General features: G+C 36.8%; 1 pseudogene; it reads right to left on the reverse strand.

Moving 5' to 3' along the window:
- Positions 1-224: 224 nt before the first annotated feature.
- On the reverse strand, positions 225-6,130 carry LOC103592337 (annotated as a pseudogene).
- Positions 6,131-7,489: the final 1,359 nt, after the last annotated feature.

The raw sequence follows: 7,489 nt of genomic DNA on the forward strand, positions 1-7,489 counted from the left end.
TTGTTTTCCCACCACTTCAATTTGGCTGACCACCACTACTACTATGTCCTATCATAACATTCCATACATAATTAAAGCCAAGAAATGGTGGAGTTCCATCTTTAAAAACTAAATAGGCACTTTGGACAACACATTCTTGGCAATGGAACCTGGATGTCATTTATCAAACACAGTAGGGAAAGTTCTCATTCTGCATTATAAAAAGGACAGCCAGGTATTAATTGTTACAAAAATGCAATAAGATGGAAATTTTCAACAAACTGTTTAAACTGTTTTCTTAAAGAGACTTTCCAGTGCCAGAGATCTAGAATATTCTCCAGGTCAGTCATCCAGAAGCAATTCTTCACATTAATTGATGAACTTGTCTTCCACTTTGGGAAGAGAGCTATCTCTTTCCTGTACTTGCTTGCAGTTTTGTTTTAATGTCTTCTATTGAACTAGGTCCTTTTGATTTTTTTTTTCTGTTTTTTGAAGGATTCTTAACCTTTTGATCTTGGTGTTGATGATATTGAGTCTTTTCCACTCCACTTTGATTTTTGTGCATTTTTGGCTGGAATATCTTATATAGATTTTTTTTTTGTCTTTTTCCGTGTCCGGCAACGGATCGCAACCCTCAGTGTTGCCCCCGTACCGGACCAGGGACCGGCAACGGGATTGCAACCCTCAGTGTTGCTCCCGCGCCTCGCTCAGCCAGTGAGCGGGAACCGGTCTGTATGTGGGATCCGAACCCTCGGGCGGGAGCGCCGCCGCGCTTCCCAAGCGGCGCACTTATCCAGTGCGCCACCAGGCCGGCCCCCTTATATAGATTTCTTCACTGGAGGTTTTTCTTTAGTATCATCCTCATCAAAATCTTCTTCTTTGTCTTCTTTCTTCTTCCTCCTCTTCTTCTTATTCTTCCTCTTCCTCCTTCCTCTTCCTCTTCTCCTTCTTCTTCTCCTTTCTTCAGCAGCAAGTTTTACTCGTTTCTGTGGAAACTTGCTAACACTTCCGGGGGCTGATCACTTTCCAGATATACTTAAGGGCCTCACATCCTCCTTCTCTTTATCTTCTGACTCTGTATTTTCCTCCATAGCACTAGGTACTGTCTACTAATATGCTCAGGTTCTGAACCACACTTCAATTGTAAGACCGCAGGTGGTGTTATCTCAAAGCTTCCAAGGGAATCTGTTGGCTATACAGACATTTTCAAAGTTGCCAGTGTTATTTTAATTGGACTGCTTTCATGACTTTTTGCCTCTGCTTCAACAATGTGCAATTCATCTTTTATACCAGCCCCTAAACTGACAATTCTTGAAGATAACTGGTGCTCATTTTCATCATTGTCCACCTTAAGATGGTAATCTGTGTTGGTCTTTAGTTTACAACTGAAGAGATTGTTCTGGAGCCTCAGGGGGCTCAAGTCTGTGCCCATCAAATCTTCCACAGGGTGGTGGCGTGCACTTAGATGGGAGAGAAGGTGGATGGAGACAAGTGTCTACTGTTACAGATAACAGCCACGCAGGACATAATCACATCAGGGAAAGCTACACTGATTGATTTTTGAATATTGAAGCAGCCTTGTATCAGTGGAATAAACCTCGCTTGATCATGATGTAGAATTATTTTATAAGTTTGGTGGATTCAATTCGCTACTATTTTGTTGAAGATTTTTACACCTGTTTCATGAGGAATATTGGTCTGTAGTTTTCTTCTGATTTGTTTGCATGGCTTGGTCTCAGGGTAATACTGGCCTCGTAGAGTTGGCCAGTGTTCATTCCTCCTCTATTTTCTGGAAGATTTTGTGGAGTGTTGGTATTATTTCTCCTGTAAATGTTTAATAAAATTAACCAGTTAAACCATCTGGTTTTGGGCTTTTTTGTGTGGCGAGATTTTAACTTACTAATTCAATTTTGTTACTTGTTATAACTCTGTTCATATTTTCTATGTCTTTTTGAGTCAGTTTCAATAGTTGGTGTATTTCTAGGAATTTGTCCATTTCTTCCAAGTTGTCTAATTTATTGGCATAAAGTGTTTTGTAGTATTACCTTGTCATCCTTTTAATTTCTGTAGGGTCAGTGGTCTTGCCTCTATTTCATTCCTGAGTTTGGTGATGTGTCTTTTCTCTTCTTGGTCTACCTAAAGGTTTGTCAATTGTGTTGATCTTTTCAAATAATCAACTTTTGGTTTCATTAATTTTCTTTGTAAAAAATTTTCCATTGCAATGATCTTCATTCTAATCCTTATCATTTCCTTACCTATGCTTGCTTTAAGTGTAGGTTGCTGTTCTATTTCTACATTCTTAAGGTGGGAGTTTAGATTATTGATTTGGAATCTTTCTCCTTTTCCTTTTTTTTTTTTTCTTGGTGGCTGGCCAGTAAGGGGATCTGAACCTGTGACCGTGTTGTTAACAAGGCTGTGCTCTAACCAACTGAGCTAACTGACCAGCTCTTCCTTTTCTGATAATAGGTATTTAAAGCTATAAATTTCCCTTTAAGCACTGCTTTCATTGCATCACTTAAATTTTGGTATATTGTGTTTTTATTTTCATGCAGTTTAAAATGCTTTCTAATTTCCCCTCTGATTTCTTCTTGATTTGTTCCTTATTTAGAAATCTGTTAATTTCCAAATATTTGTGGATTTCCCCAATTTCCTTCTCTTGTTGATTTCTAGTTGTTATAGTAAAAAAAAAAAAAAACCCATACTTTGTAGGATTTAAGTCTTTAAAAAAATTTTGAGAGACATTTTATGGGCTAGCATAGGTCTCTCCTGGAGTGTGTTCCATGTGTACTTGAAACAAATGTGTATTCTGCTGTTGTTGGGTGGAGTGCTCTAGAGATATCAGTTAATCAAGTTGGTTAATAGTGTTGTTCAAGTCTTCTATGAGGGTACTTCAAAAATTTTACAGAAAAATAGAATTAAAAGATAATACGAATCTTTCCATGAACTTTTGAAGTACCCTTGGATATACTTGCTGATTTTATGTCTAGTTCTACTCAATTCCTGAGAATGGATTATTGAATTCTTCAACTGTTATTGTTGAATTGTTCTATTTGTACCTTCATTTCTGTCAGTTTTTGCTCCATGTGTGTTTTGGGGCTCCATTATTAGAGGTGTGTAATTTTAAAAATATTTTTCTGATGAGTTGACCATTGTATAATTATAAAAGTGACCCTTTTTGTTTTTAGGAACATTTTTTGTTTAAAAGTCTGTTTTGTTAGAAATTGGTATAGCCACTCCAGCTCTCTTATGTTACTCTTTGAATGTTAAATCTTTTTCCATCATTTTACTTTCAGTGTATTTGTAATATTGAATCAAAAGTGTTCCTTTTATATGTAGCATATAGTTGGATCTTATTTTTATCCTAATCTGACAGTCTCTGCCTTTTGATTGGAGCATTTAGTCCACTTACTTGCAATATAATTATTGATATAGTTGGATTTACATCTGCCATTTTGATATTTGTTTTCTGTAGGTCTCATATCTTTTTTGTTTCTCCTCTCTTTTTTCTGTTAAATGATATTTTATAATGTACCAACTTAATCCCTTTATTGATTACACACACACACACACACACAAATACATACATATATAGTCATCCCTTGATATCCATGGGGGATGGGTTTCAGGACTTCCTGTGGATACCAAAATCCATGAATACTCATGTCCCTGATATAAAATGGTGTAGTATTTGCATATAACCTATGCACATCCTCCCGTATACTTTAAATCATCTCTACAGGGCCGGCCCGGTGGCGCACTGCTACAGTGTGCCGCTTGGGAGCGTGGTGGCGCTCCCGCCGAGGGTTCGGATCCCACATACAGACCGCTTCCTGCTCACTGGCTGAGCGAGGTGTGGGAGCAACACCGAGGGTTGCGATCCCGTTGCCGGTCCCGGTCCAGTACGGGCGCGACACTGAGGGTTGCGATCCGTTGCCGGACACGAAAAAAGACAAAAAAAATAAATAAATAAATCATCTCTACATTACTTTTAATACCAAATACAACATAAATGCTATGTAAATAGCTGTTATACTATATTGTTTGGGGGCTGATGACAAGAAAAAAATCTGTACATGCTCAATACACACACTTTTTTTCTAGTATTTTCAACCTGCAGTTGGTTGAATCCACAGATGCAGAACCCATGGATTTAGAGGGTCTACTGTATATATTTAGTGGTTGCACTGGGGATTACAATATGTATCATAACTTGAAAAAATCTACTTCAGATTAATACTAACTAAATTCTAGTAATATATAGAAACTTCTCTCCAGTTTCACTTCCTTCCTGCCCCCCTTCTTTGTACTATTACTGTCATATATATTACGTATTTATGTTATAAGTCCAACAGTTATTTCATAATTATTGTCTTATGCAGTTGCCTTTTGAATCCATTAAGAGGAAAAAGAAAAATTTCACTTTATTGTCTTTTAAATTACATGTGTAATTACTTTACCAATGTTCTTCATTTCTTCATGTGGATTTGAGTTACTTTCTAGTGTTATTTTCTTTCAGCCTTTAGTATTTTCTGAAAGGCAGGTATGATAGCAATGAATTTTCTCAGTCTTTGTTCATGTAAGAATGTCTTTATTTTGCCTTCACTACTGAAGGTTAGTTTTTCTGGATAGTGAATTATTGGGTGACACTTTTTTTTTCATTTAGCACTTAAAAGACCAGAATGCATGGGGATAATGTATTTATTGTTTCAGATGAAAGTCAGCTGTTAATCTTTTTTTTTTTTTGGTGGGCTTCTTGTACATTATGAGAAGTTTTCCTCTTCCTGCTTTTAGGATTTTTTTTTTGTCTTTGTCTTTCCACAGTTTGATTATGATGTGTCTCATTGTGTTCACCCTACTTGGAGTTTGCTGAGCTTTCAGGATATGTAGATCCATGTTTTACATCAAATTTGGAAGGTTTTTGGCCATTATTTCCTCAAATATATTTCTGCCCCTCTTTCTCTTTCCTCTTCTTCTGGATGGGGCTCCTATCAAGTGTATGTTAGTATGCCTTATGGTGTCCTCAGATCTGTGAGGCTCTTTTTATTTTTCTTTATTCTCTTTTCTTTCTGTTCTTCATCCTGGATACTCTCTATTGACCTATCTTCAAGTTTGTTGATTCCTTCTCCTACCAACTCAAATTTGCTGTTGATCTCCTGTGAATTTTTTATTTTATTTACTGTACTTTTCAACTCCAGAATTACTATTTAAGAAAAATATGTTTAGTCCCTTTATTTATATTATGTTTGGTGATTCATTGTAATCATACTTTCTTTTAATTCTTTAAGCATGGTTTCCTTTAGTTTTCTTTTTTTGTTTGTTTGTTTTATTTATTTATTTCTTTTCCTTTAGTTTTTTGAATACATTTATAATAGCTAGTTTGAAATCCTTATCTGTTAAATTCAACACGTGGGCATCTTTAAAGACAGTTTTTAGTGACTGCTTTTTCCCCCATGTATGGACCACAATTTCCTCTGTGTGTGTGCATGTGTGCATGTGTGTGTGGTTTGTTTCTCTTTTGCATCTCTCATAATTGTTAAAAACTTGACATTATAGATAATATATTTTAGCAACTCTGGATTATGATCCTACCATTCATAGTTATTGTTGTTGCTGTTGTGTTCTGTTTGTTTGTTTGTTTAGGAACTTGTGGGGACAAATTCTGTAGAGTTTATCATCCCATCAGCATGAAGATATTGATGTCTCAGCTCAGTTTTGTTTTGTTGTTGTATTTTTTTTGGTGGCTGGCCGGCACAGGAAACCAAACTTTGACCTCCGTTTTACAAAGCTGTGCTATAACCAATCTGTTCAGTTTTAAAATTCTTTTTACTTTTATGCCTGGCTTCCTTGGGGTCACCTGTGGGTCAGCATAGTCAGCCAATGATTGGTCAGAAGTTGTGGTTATACACCTTGAACCAGTATGGCTTCCACTAAGGGAGTAGATGTGAGTCTTGTCATGCATATTAAGTGCAGGCTATTTAGAAGTCTGTGCTGGCATTCATCTCTGCTTGTACAGGGTATCACATTCATCCAGGGATGAGTCAATAACCAGCTCTCTCTGATATTTTGTTGTCTTGTCATATACACAGCCTTTCACATCCCCAAGAATATGAGGGAGCTTACCAATGCCCACTATTGCCATCTCATTTTCCATATTTCCCTGTTAAATTTTCATCTGCTGCTTACCCAAACAATGTTGCAGCCTCAGGCAGCTGTGATGTTGGCCTTCCCTATTACCTGCTACCAATATTGCTGTTGTTTTTGACAGTACCCCTAGGAATGGAGCTTTTATGGAGCTCCAAGTCAGGTCAGCTCCCTCCAGTTGCAGTAAGGCTTCCATTCCTCCTGGCTACCATGGCCACAGAGCTGGGGATGGGAGCAGCCCCAAATTTAAATGCCACAGACCCCACTATTCTTAATAAGGTTTGGTGGTTTCTCCATTGATAACCGCTTTTCAATGTGACGTATGCCTTTGGTTAATTTCCAGTGTTTTAAAATGCTTGTTTTTGACTTTTTAAAAAAAACAGTTTTACAGTTGCTTTTGGGGGAGGGGATTTGATGAGCTCCTCACTCCGCCATTCCAGAAGTTCCACCTCTGGACAAGTGATTTTTGACAAAAGCCACAATATGGAGAAAGCATAGTATTTTTAGCCAAATGGTGTGGAAACATTTGGGTATCCACATGCAAAACAAAACAAAAAAAGAACTTGGATCCATGCTTCACACCATATACAAAAATGAACTCAAAATGAATCATTGACCTAGATGTAAAACCTAAAACTGTAAAACTTATAGAAGAAAACAGGAAAAAATCATTGTGATCTTTGATTATGCAAAGATTTCTTAGATACATCACCAAAAGTACAACCCACAAAAGAACAAACTGAAAGATTGGACTTCATCAAAATAAGCAGTTCTGTTCTTCAAAAGACACTGTTAAGAGAATAAAAAGACAATACAAAGACTGAGAGAAAACTTTTGCAAGGATAATAGACTCATACCAAGAATATTTAAAGAACTCTTAATGTTCAACAATAAGAAAACAAATAACCCAATTAATAATGGGCAAAAGATTTGAACAGAGACTTCATCAAAGATGCTCATAAAAGATGATCAACATCCTTAATCATTAGGGCAATATAAATTAATATCAGAATATTACTTCATATGTATGAGAATAAGCTATAATTGAAAAAGACTGATAATAACAGGAGTTGGTAAGGATGTGGAGACACTGGAACCCTCATATATTGATGGTGGGAATGTAAAATGGTGCAGCCATATGAGGGACATGCCTGGGTCTTAGGTCTCAGACATCACTGGTCTATCCTGGGGAGATGCTACAATGGTTTGGAGGACAAGGAAATAAAAACTAAGACCACTCTGAGATATCACTATACATGCACCATAATGGCTATAGTAAAAAAGATGGAAAATACCAAGTGTTGGAAAGAATGTGGAACACCTAGAACTCATACTATGTTGGTGGGAGTGTATATTGGTATAGCTACTT

The sequence above is a fragment of the Galeopterus variegatus genome, unplaced genomic scaffold, assembly GCF_000696425.1.
Source record: "Galeopterus variegatus unplaced genomic scaffold, G_variegatus-3.0.2 Scaffold1127, whole genome shotgun sequence".
In the NCBI taxonomy this organism is placed as follows: Eukaryota; Metazoa; Chordata; class Mammalia; order Dermoptera; family Cynocephalidae; genus Galeopterus; species Galeopterus variegatus.